This window comes from Calidris pugnax, unplaced genomic scaffold, assembly GCF_001431845.1.
Source record: "Calidris pugnax isolate Ruff unplaced genomic scaffold, ASM143184v1 scaffold61, whole genome shotgun sequence".
NCBI classification, from domain to species: domain Eukaryota; kingdom Metazoa; phylum Chordata; class Aves; order Charadriiformes; family Scolopacidae; genus Calidris; species Calidris pugnax.
Genome location: NW_015090945.1, coordinates 27943 through 40736, shown reverse-complemented (window position 1 = coordinate 40736; position 12794 = coordinate 27943).

The following is a 12794-nucleotide window of genomic DNA, read 5'->3' as shown; positions in this document are numbered from 1 at the left end:
TTAGCAGTGAGGAAATTGTAGGATTAAGCATGGTATAATCTTCTCCTTCCTCTACTTACTTTTAAAATCCTTGAACTCTGTATTCTGGATTTCTTTTCTCTCTTTTGTTTTTAAATCCCACAGTAAATGAACTCTAGACTATTCACAAATCAAATATTAAATGCTCTAATATCCAAGAGCACCTAAATCCTGGGAACAATGTTGGCTGCTTTCCAACTCAACAGCCTATAATCTGTATATTTTTTTCCAGTTCACTTTCAGAGCTCTATTAAATCCAGTGCAGTCTGGTGGTCTTCTACAATTTAGTATTTTAAGCAGTTTTCAGGCCTTTTTGAAAAAACAACGTGAAGTAAAAAGATGCCTATTCGGTTTTTTTTTTTTTTTTATGTCATGAGCAGTGTATTTGTGGTCTGCATTTGAAGCCCTCCCACGTTCATCCTCTCCTTTCCACCCTCTTGAAGAATCTGATACACCATGTCAAAAGCGGAGCCAGTGTTTAAGGAATAGAATGTCTGTCCCAATGGTTTCATCTGAGTTTTCACTTTGGGTCTGCAGAGTACCTGCTGACAGGGAGCAGATTCCTCATTTCCTGCTGTTCAACGTACAACTGGATCGTAAATGAAGCTCTTGACATCGCCTCTGTTACTAAAATCTGGCTGCATCCTCCCATCAAGTGATCTCTTCCTCAAGTCCTCATTTATCACTTTGATATTCCACTTTGAAAGAAACCAAACTTCCAGGGAGCAAAGGACCAGAAGGGAACCATTAGGAGAGGATGTTTGGGGAGCAAATTATCCACACAGACCATCAAGTTTTGTCTATTCTTTTTTTTTATAGGTTCAAGACAAACCTTGATCAAAGAGTGCTTCCTTCCTACCCCCAACCCCCAAACTACAGCAGAAGCACTTTATAAAGGGAAACTGATTTCTGGAGGATTCTTCTTGTTTATTTAGAGGGACCACCACAACACATAAGTACTTCAGAGGCCCTTCCATTTTTTTGCCTTGCTTATTCAAACCATTGCTCCTGCCAAAATAAAATACTGTGTATTTTTGTTCTGCCAGAGGTTGCTCCTAAAGAACAGGGAGCTGTTGTGTCCGAGCAGGAGCAGCCACCCTTTCCTCCCAACTAGCAGATACGTGCTTTTGGTAATTGAAAGCAGCTGGTCTCCTTTCTGCCCCTTCTTGAGTTTTTGGAGGAAATCCTGTTTAGAGAGATGCCAGTGCCTTCAGCAGGGATCCAGAACATGAAGGAACACCAACCGGAAAGACCACCTTTGTGAAGGACAGGTACTGCGTGACCCCATTCTTCAGTCAGTGCAGAGAATTCGGGCATGATGTCACAGGAAAATCATAGAATCATAGAATGGCTTGGGTTGGAAGGGACCTTAAAGGTCATTGAGTTCCAACCCCCTGCCATGAAAGTATAATTTCAACTCCCTATAATTTAGAGTCTCAACAGACAGCTGGAATTTCTTTAAAAGAAGGTCTTCCACAAGTGAGGTAGCATTCTGGTTTCTTGGATGGAGATGTCAAATTCTTTTGTCAGTGAGATAATGCATATGAAAAGACTTCTGTAGACATCTATAGACACCCCATCTTTTGCCTCTTAGTCTGACTTCCCTCGTAGAGATGTCCAGGTACTAGAAGTAGGGGAGTTCAATGACAGACTCTTGGGTCTGCATGGCTTCTCCCATACTATCATGAAATTATTAATACAGGCAAGCCATCAAATGCAGCCGTAAACAGAAGGACCAAATTGAGCTTTGAAACTTACTGTTTGATATTTTTAATGTCGGCAGTAAATGGTATTTTATGTTTATACCTTCACATGTAGATGAGACTGTGACTCGGGCTTTCATAAGAGCATGCACACTTCAGCATTGCAAATTTGGGGAACACACTTTTAGAACAAAAAGATAGATTTCCTATAAATACAAAGAATATACTGTGACAGCTAATGGAAAGTGCAAAAATTAATATCAGGAATTAAGTCTCAGGAGAGATAATAATAACAGTAGCAAGGCTTCAATAAATGAATAGCTGTACTCAAATTATGCAGTTCTTCAGAGATGTGCCAACGCGAGCGTGAGTGACAAGGGCAGTGGAAGTGCTGTAACTTTTAAAAAATGGATCTTAAATTAGGCAGATAGTTTCATTCTCTCGGGCTACAGACACAGGATCCAGTAGATAATGCTCAAGGCATAAACCCAGATCAAATCTCACTGCAGCAGCAGTATAGGAAGGAGCAGAGAATAAGCAGTCAAACGCTTCAATGCTGACCCTGCATTGGAGAGAAGGCACTTGAAAGCCCCTATTTACCCTTGTTTCAGCAGGGGGACAATTCTCCATGTGTGGCTGATGCAAAAAAAATAGCCCTTGAGGCTTGTGTCGAGCATCCATCCGCAGCATTTTAAATAAAGACAAGGTGATGTGCTAGAGATTGACTGCACTGTGAGCATGTCCCCAGCGCTCCGTGGAGCGAGGTGTAGCCTTTCCTAAGGTGGGGGAGGTGGAAAAAAGTCATTACTCCCATAAAATGACACATCACCCAATTTAGTGAATGAATTTCACTGAATTTCACTGAATTTTTAGCGTTGGAAGGGACCATAGAGATCATCTAGTCCAACTCCCCTGCTGAAGCAGGATTGCCTAGAGCTTGTCAGAGCAGGTTAGCGAGGCCAGCATCCGGGTGTGTCTTTAAAATCTCCAAAAAAGGGGACTCCACAGCTCCCTGGGCAGCCTGTTCCAGGGCTCTGTCACCCTCACTGTGAAGAAGTTTTTCCTCATATTTGAGTGGAACCTCTTATGTTCCAACTTGTGCCCGTTGCCCCTTGTCCTCTGAATGAGAACCACTGCAAAGAGTCTGGCTCCCTCCTCCTTCAACCCTCCCTTGAGATACTTGTCAGCATTAATAAGGTCTCCCCTCAGCCTTCTCTTCTCCAGACTAAAGAGTCCCAGCTCTCTCAGTCTTTCTTCATAAGGGAGATGCTCCAATCCTTGAATCATCTTTGTTGCCCTACGCTGGGCTCTTTCTAGTAGTTCCCTGTCCCTCTTGAACTGGGGAGCCCAGAACTGGACACAGGATTCCAGTTGTGGCCTCACCAGGCCAGAGCAGAGGGGCAGAATGACTTCCCTTGACCTGCTGGCCATGCTCTTCCCTACGCAGCCCAGGATTCCGTTGGCCTTCCTGGCCGCAAGAGCACACTGCTTGCTCATTGTCATTTTGCTGTCCACCAGGACCCCTAGATCTTTCTCTTCAGAAGTTGTATCCAGCAGGTCCACCCCTAACCTGTATTGGTGCCTGAGGACCCCAGAATTTTGTAACACTGAGGTAGGTCTGGCTCAGGCATCCTACAGGCGTTAGCTGCTGTAGATGTGCAACATGTGTCTGTGGTCCTACAGGAAAATCCTTCCACAGGTAGTTACTGGTAGTTTTCCTGGGTCAAAATCAGCCAGGGAGACTCACATCATCGCTGGCGGAATTTTGCCCCCTGAATCTGGAAGCAAAGTGTTCAGTAAGGAGAGATCCAGGAAGAATTAATTCGGGCAGGCTCTGAAGTATGAGGAGCTTTTCACAGCAGACATGGGTGAGACAGCACAGCTCTAGGTGAGGATAGGTCACAGCTCCCGAATATTTATTTATGGGAAGAGAGGGAGAATCTGCGAATATAACAGCAGTGCTTGGCCTCTGCTAAAGCAAATGTTCTCAGTGGCTGAGAAGGATGCCAGATTGCAGAAGCCAGAATTTCTTGAGGGGGAATAAACATTTTTCCACCGTCTTTTTTTCTTTTTTTTTTTAATCTTTATATTTTTTAACAACCTTTGAGAATCTTTTGGCTGCAGCAGCAAAATTGTCCACAGGAAAAAAAAAATATATTACTAATTCCTTCAGTTTACAATCTGGCATAAACTTTTTAAACCTTGACTGTCTTTATTACATTCTGAATTAAAGCGTTTCTGCTGAACGTGGTGATTTATTTATATTTTTGTTGTTTCTGTTGGCATTTTATGTTCAGACATTTTTTGAAGTACTTAATATAAAATAAACTCCCATGCAGATAACTTTGGAGCAGTGCAGTACTTTAAAAACCACATGTTTACAATAAAACAGTGAGAGCTTTGAAATCGAAGTTAAGCTCAGGAGGAAACTGGGGGGAAAAAAAAAAGTTAGAAAGGTTTCTGTGCTCATGCGTTTGATTCTGCCCGAGTTGGGCCAAAATTCTTTTCTCATCAAAAATGACTTAAATCTGGCCTTTTCCCAGTAAGTCGGTGAAGATACTTCATGTAGGCTCCTCTCAAGTAAAGCAGAATCAGGGCCTCTGTTCCCACTTTTGGGTTAGGTAATGGAAAATCCCAAAAGCTGAAGAAATTGAGCCACGTGGATAAAAGACAGCCATCTAAGACCCAAGATTTTCATCCATTTGCTCTCGATGTTTTCACTGCCTCTCTCCTTGATTGCTGCATGTTCTGGCTTTGTACCCTTTTGCAAGGGGGATATTTGTAAGTGAAGAGAGACTTTTATTTAAAGTCCTCTACTGGCTGTATTAAAAATAGGAAAGATGTGGTATCGTATCAACTCTGAGCTGATACGGAGCAGCATTTTTCCTCCTTACTTTTTTGGCAGATTTGTTTTGTTTTCTGGTGGCGGGCAAAGGACCAAAGAATGGGAAAAACAAAATCATCATTCATTTGTAGCCAGGTCTTTCCTGGAAAAAAAAATATATATAAACTAAGCTAGTGTTCTCTGAAGATTTCATCTTGCTTTAATTATACCTTAATTATGCTTTAGGGACATAGTTTGAGAAAGGTAAGAAAAAGTTGGGCAGGTATCAGCTTTAAAGATGTTCCCCCTCCCCCCCCTTTTTTTAAATGCTAATTGAATAATTAAGCAAAGGTGTTATTTAGTGTGTAGTTCTCCTCATTTTTAGTTACTGGAGCCTGGTTCATCCCATTCGGAGCTCGGCGACTGGAAGCTTGGCCTGTGTTTTCTCTTCTGGCCACTTGAGGGAATCAGTCTGTAGCTGCCATCCATAATTTTTGTTTTTACACTAAGGAGGAAGTAAGAAAAATTATATTTGTTGCAGAAAAGTTTTCCAACTTTACTTCAACATGAAAGACATCACAAAGCACCGGCTCGGAAATAAATTACTCCCTACGCACTAAATATCCAGGAAGGGGAAAAAAATGTTGATAAATGAGAGCCTTGGGAGTTGCTAAGTGAGGTCCCTGCACACAATTTATGATCATGCACTCTTGGACTTCAGAATGATTAATACAGCTAATTCTCAGTAGAATAAGAGCTGTTTTAGCCCAGGAGAGAACTGTACGCTATTGTTTATAGAAGCAGATAACATCAAAGTGGCCCACGGCTTGTGTTAAGCAAATACAGAATTCTGGGTCAGTGCAAATTAATCCTGAAGGAGTACGAAAAAAGTTCTTAATGACCGTTAGATCAGTGTGTTATCACTTTCCGTGCAACCGAAAATGGTGGAGCTGTTAATGAGAATTACAAATGGCCTGGCTCGCGGCAGCGTGCCGGCGGCTGGCTATTAGCCCGGGCACCACCAGGTCCTCTGACCCTCCGTCCATGGGACATTTGCTGACGAAGTGAAGAAGATTTTTAGGCAGTTTTCTGAGCTCCTTGAGCCCTTTCAAAACGGCCTTTTGCAACAAAGACGCGGGGTGTTTGACGCTGCAATTAGCTGAGTGAGCTGAGAGCTTTAAAACCCTTATCTTCGTTGCGTAGGGTAAGATCTGGTTGACAGAAATAAATGAATTGAGTTTACACACGAAGCAACTGTGGGGAAAAAAAAAAAAAGATCTTGTTGGTTGTGTCTATTAAGCTGTGTTTTCTAGTTCAAAGACAAGGAAAACATGCAGTTTGGCTTTGTTTAGAAGGAACAGGTTGCATTTCACGGACTGACAGGGCTGCAGAGTTAGCTACAAATTGCCTTAGAGGCTTTCTTTGCTTCCCTTAAAGTACGATTTAACAGCGAGACCACAAGAAGGTCTAGAAAATAAACTTCCTTTATTTGGTTTTAGGAGGCAGTTTGGGCTTTATTGGTAAGCTTCCCTTAAAGTACGATTTAACAGCGAGACCACAAGAAGGTCTAGAAAATAAACTTCCTTTATTTGGTTTTAGGAGGCGGTTTGGGCTTTATTGGTAATGATTTGTGCACCTCCAAACGTACCCCAAGAGGTTCTGATTCAGCTCCAGCCCCTTTGAGGTGATCTCCACACCCTGTTATGAGATGGAGCAGGGCTGTTGATAGGAAAGGAGAAGGAATGGGCTGTAAGGGCACAGGGGCCAGGTAAACTGGGGGCTCGTTAGCCATGCTGGTGGAACGGGAGGGCAAAAGTCTCCTCAATCCCTGATAGTAACTCCATGCCTGTTTACAAGTCATCATAAACCAGTATGAACACCCACTCTACGGGTGATTTAACTCTCCCAATACAGTAATGATTTGTGCACCTCCAAACGTACCCCAAGAGGTTCTGATTCAGCTCCAGCCCCTTTGAGGTGATCTCCACACCCTGTTATGAGATGGAGCAGGGCTGTTGATAGGAAAGGAGAAGGAATGGGCTGTAAGGGCACAGGGGCCAGGTAAACTGGGGGCTCGTTAGCCATGCTGGTGGAACGGGAGGGCAAAAGTCTCCTCAATCCCTGATGGTAGCTCCATGCCTGTTTACAAGCCATCATAAACCAGTATGAACACCCACTCTACGGGTGATTTAACTCTTCCAGTACAATCACTGTGCAATTATTTGAGTTAAATTCGTTTTGAAATAAATTTCAGGCAGCATCGTGACACCAAAAAACTATTTACACAATTATTAGTTCCCCTGATACGTTGTCCTCTGGTATAGATGTTGTCGGTCAGCATAGTTCATACAGACTTTTCACTGCTTCTCAGAATATTTGGCCGTGAAAGAAAACACTTTTCAGAATGCAGTAACAACAAAAATAGATCTCCCCAACCTTGACTTACAGCTTTCTTCTTTCCTTTCTACCATTTCATGTCTGGGGTGCATCTTTGCCTATGGAGACATTTGCAAGGCTGTGAAATACCCCTTTGTGGACACAGAGGGGAAATGTCCTGCACAGGACACCAGTTCTGGTTTTTCCCCTTGTTGATACTCTCACATGGGAGAGTTCTTTGCTCGGGGGATGCACCAGAGCAGAACTGTAGCAGCCTTGGTTTATGCTGGCATCAAACCTCCCCAAAGACCTCCTAGAACTTTTTTGTACCTATTTGGGCGGGGGGTAACTAAGTCCCTACGAATGTTGCCTGGTGAAAACTCTTCCACAACACACAGAGGGGCTCCAGATATTGGCCAAAAAAGCTATGGTTGGTGGGAAAAGCTGCTGACTTCCGAAATTAATAGCCTCCCAAAGGAGAGTTTATTAAGAAAGGGAAAAAAATGCTCCCCACACAGGATGAAAACACATCTTCTTTTCCTTTCTCTAGCTTAGTTTGTTTGAGGAAGGGAAGCAGGTCTCCCCTTTGCCCACGGTAAATCAGTCACCTGAGCAGGAGGGAGGTTACCTGGAACTGTGTAATTAAAAATTGCACAGCCTGCGATCTTCGTCCTAGGACAAATGGCCCTCATGCCCACTGCCCCATCATTGCTCAACCAAACCATTCGTATTTTGGATTTTTTTTTTAATCTTCTGACAGGAATTCTGTCCCTCCTGCCCTTTAATCAGCCTTGATGTTTCTCTCTGAACTCCCTCCAGTACGACTACATTTTTTGCTGGTGTGTATCTGGAACTAAACACGGTGTAATGAGCACAGAACAGAGCTGCAGTGTAATGGGCACACGGGGGGGAAAAAACCCAAAACCTGTGTCTTTGGACTTGGGCAACCACTGTCTAGCAGAGCTAATTTACAACGTTTTGTGTTTTGAAAGAGAAAAATGAGCTACTTTTCATTTGCAGATAAACTGAAACGTCCCACCTTCACTCTAATTGCTAGGAAAGAGGGTAACAAAAGGAAACGACTGAGCGACTGCTTGTGTTTGGGCTCTGTCTGCCTCTCAGAAGACCCTGCACAGACCCCTTAGAAATGCTCCTGCAGCCTTTTCCAGTGCCTGCCTTGTCCAGCTCACCCTTCCCAGCGCCGTAGGAGCAATGCGCTGCGCGACCGGCCACTGACAGCTTTCATGATGCCGAAGTTTATGGCAACTGTAAATCTATTAAGCCACAATTTGCACTTAATAAAATGAAACAGCAAGCAGTTAAATGAAAGCTCAACCCCGAGCTGGAGAACATTTTTCAGGAAAAGTCATTGAGCCTGCCCGCCGCTACTGCTGCCTGCCTTTGAGAAATTCAATCGCGCTGATTGAGGAAACCTGGAGAGAGCCGGCCAGTCCTTCCTTCGGCTGGTAATTGCCCCCGTAGACCATTTAATCATCCCTAGATGAAACAAAGCCTGTGCTTGTGGAGTCCCGGAAGGGCAGGCATGAGCTTATCAAATGCTTCCGACCCACCCAGCAGAGCTGGGAGAGCATCCCCGTCCTTCCCCTGCCGGAGCCAGGAGCCGAGAGCAGACGGGCTCTTCCTGCTGTCACTGCCCCAGCCCTCCTGCCCTGCACCTTTATTACAGGAACGTCTGCCCAAGCCCATTTATTTTTTTTCAGGAGTGGAGTTGGGAGCAGAGAATGAAGGTCTTTTTTTCTTTTTTTCTTTTTTTTTTTCTTTTTTGCGGGCACCGAGACAGCCGCCAGGACGTGGTGCTGTCTTGCCTAGTAGAGAGGTTGGGGCTGGTCTCTTCTCACAGGTAATTAACAATAGAACGAGAGGGAACGGCTTCAAGCTCCAACAGGGTAGGTTTAGATTGAACATTAGGAAGGAATTCTTCACAGAGAGAGTGGTCGGGCATTGGAACAGGCTGCCCAGGGAGGGGGTGGAGTCACCATCCCTGGATGTGTTGAAGGGACGTTTAGATGGGGTACTGAGGGATATGGTGTAGGGGAGGACTTTGTAGAGTAGGGCAGATGGTTGGACTCGATGATCCCAAGGGTCTCTTCCAACCTCAATGATTCTATGATTCTATGATTCTAAGAGATAAGCAACTGGAGGTTCACTAAGAGGAGCGAGGATTTACTGGCTCCTGTAAAACACATTTCTCTGACACCTTTAGAATATCATTCTTCCTAACCCCCCCAGCTATGTCTACACTCCACGTTGCGGCATTTCTGGGTGACCAAGTGGATGGCCCCTTTTGACAGATTGAATAGTCTGGTCAGAAACCATATGCCCAGTTTCATTAACTAGAAGTAAATAAAAAGAAAAAAAAAAGAAAAAAAAACCCTCCCTGTCCAGGGGAGGCACTGAGAGCTCGAAAAACCTGATCCATCATGAAGTGGATGGCCCCTTTTGACAGATGAATAGTCTGGTCAGAAACCATATGCCCAGTTTCATTAACTAGAAGAAAATAAAAAGAAAAAAAGAAAAAAAAACCCTGCAAATAAAAAGAAAAAAAAAAGAAAAAAAAACCCTCCCTGTCCAGGGGAGGCACTGAGAGCTCGAAAAACCTGATCCATCATGCTAATTGGTTTGGAATATTAGCCTCTAAGTTGAGATTTGAAATCCATTTCCTCCTGAATATCAGCAATTTGCCTAAAAGCTCAGGCACTGTACACCCCCATGTAAGGCTTGACACGCTGCCCCCAACTCCTAGCTCGTGTTTTCTGGAATACACCGAGAGAATGAGGCACTTAAAATAGAGTTACAAGAACTGATTTCCTCCTGAATATCAGCAATTTGCCTAAAAGCTCAGGCACTGTACACCCCCATGTAAGGCTTGACACGCTGCCCCCAACTCCTAGCTCGTGTTTTCTGGAATACACCGAGAGAATGAGGCACTTAAAATAGAGTTACAAGAACTGGCTGTTCCTGGGAGGGTATCTCTGGGCACCTTATCTTCCCCCCCCTACCCCCCTTCCGAAACTTTTGTTGGGAAGAATTCTTATGAGGATTTTTAATTCACAAAAAAAAAAAAATATATAAAACCAACCAAAGCAAGTCCGACGAACCCCAGCGGGGTGCTGAGTAATGCCTGCCAATTAAGTTCAGCCCATTGAATCAACAGTTTCCTGTTACCTGTTCCTTCAGGTAGAACAGGGGCTGATACCCCTGCCCTTTCCCAGGCTTCTGTGCAGGGACCTTTCCTGCCCGAAAACAGTGGGGACACCTGTTTTCCGAGCACCTGAAATCCTAGGAATGGGCCCGCTCTTGAGAAAAGGGTGCTCTTGATAAGGCAGCCACTGTGATAGGCAGCGGAAATTCGATGATGAAAGGAGATGCCTAATAGATTAATCTGGTGTGATTTGCCAAAACACAGGGGTTTCTGGAAGATTATCCACACTCGCAATAGGAAGCCCTTTGTTTTGCAAAAGTCCCCACTTATCATGGTATTCTTTATCTCAACAAGAAACATAATGGTTTACTTGTTTACATGCAATGGCAGATATATTCAGAGCCGGGCTTAGGGAACTGTGAACTCCTTTTCATTTGAAATGTTTCCAGCAGGCAGGTTATTAGCTGAGGGGGAACAAGCAGTTGGACACACATAAAATTTAAATCTGCCTTGCTTAGATTGGCAAAAATGAATGTTATTTCATCCACTGGGAAAATGTTTTACTTCCTGCTCAAATACTTTTGGAAGAAAATCACAAGCTCATTTGTAGCCATCATATATGTATGTATATATTTTTTTAGAGTTAAGTGGTATGTCTACAGAAACGTATTTGTTACTGTATACCAGTTATTTTCCACTAATATTAATTATTTTATTAGCTTGTCTTTACTTCTTCAATTTTACTTTGCTTACTATAAAATGTGACTGATGGCTTTACATTATTTATACTGAATGTGTGGCTGGAATCAAGCCCTTGATGTACCTTGGATAGAACTGCTTTGGTTTCTGGAATTGATTTTTAAATACCTTACACATCCGGGACTGCAGAACTACCAAAGCACTGTGTTCCTCAACTCTGAAAATAAACAAAAACTACCGTGTTAGAAAACAGCTTTATTATAAACCCTTTTTTTTTTTTTTTAGCAACCTTAGATCAACACAGCTCTTGGTGGAGTGCAATATTAAGCTTTCTGGATGGGTTTAAAGGAGATGGAGCAGAGGAGTTTGCCGGCGTTGTTTTCCCTGTGCTCCTCAGCAGCAGTGTATTGTGTGTACCCTACAGGTTTTTAATTTGCCACAGAGGCAGCCAGTTTTCCATGTTTGTAATAACTCCACGAGGTGGGGGGTCACCTCAAACAAGGCTGGAAGAAAGGGAAGGCACGTAAGGCAGCGGGATTAGTAACGCTGGACCCACCTCAGCATCCCGCTGCCGCCCGCACGACGGCGAGGAAGGGACAGGAATTGGGGAGAAGGGGGGGAAAACGAGGCTGGAAATCTGATAAATCCATCAAAAAGAATAGATCTCCAAAGATTTGTCTGTCTAGACCAGCGGACGGCTACAAACGGGAGTCGGTGGCTCATGCAAATGGATACGGTGTAACGAGAAATTACCGTGGAGTAATGCTTGGCATAGAGAAAGGATTTTATTTTACTTGTAGGACATATTTTATGGTTTATGAAGACATTGGAAATCTCCTCTCTGTTTTCTTCTTCCGCATTCATAGTTTACATTGCCTATTTTACAATGTGTTCAGGCACACATTGTACTTTTTTTCTGTCTGCTCCAAACCTTCCTGGAGTTCAAGCTGCTCTTAAAGCCAAGTCCCCCAATTCAGTGCAGTCAATGCACGGCCCAAACCGAGGAGTGTGGGGGAAGGCCTTCAGAATTTCCTTGGAATTAGTGCAAAATCATCACAGGCTTTAAAAAAATTTCTTCTGGGGGTTTGCAGTGTTCATACAGTGTCCATAAAACACAAAGGTGGAATCGGCAAGCAGAACTAAATCTGACACCCCCCCAATAAAATAACAATAACAATAATAATAATAATAATGGAATGCTTTCTAATATCATTTCTTCTTGTTAAGTTTTCCACCAGCTTCACAAAAGTGTCTGAATGAAGTCACATGGTGGAAAATAACAGCACCCTCTGGCCACGATCGATGGGACTCCTTTCAGAAGAGAGACCTCAGCAAAGCAAGAGAGACAGCTTCACTTTCTTAACTGTGGCAGTAGAGACAAAAAATATAACTTCTAAATGTATTTCTTGGCACTTAGATCTTCCTTCACATTAATAGAAACAATTGCAATTCCAGTGCTTTCTACATTTTTAATTTGGGCTGGTGAATAAAACATTGTAGCAAAGATGAGACGATTAAATACATTGCTTCCACTACAAAAATGAAGCCATCTCTCATTTGGGTAAGTATAGTCAGCCTTCTGTTTCGTAGCACTGTTTCTCACTCACTTATTGTGAATGTAATAGTATAGGCTTTGAAAAGGGTCCTTTGTTTTATTTTGCAGGGGGGGGTATTCTGTATTTTAGAATTTGTTTGTCGAGGTTTGGGGTTTTTTGAGCAAATACATCACACCCATTTGTTTGTTGTTATGATTACATCATTAGACACTAAAATTAGGACATTTTGTTTTGTATACATACAAAAAAAAATATGCCTGACTAGGGCTTCTCCCTAAAAAGTATTTTCTGGGTTAGTGAATGTTCTACATGCACACTACATATATGACTTACAGCATTGCAACCCAGCCTCAAGGATCACAGAATCATAGAATGGTTTGGGTTGGAAGGGACCTTAAAGATCACCCAATTCCAACCCCCTGCCCTGGGCAGGGACACCTCCCACCAGACCAGGT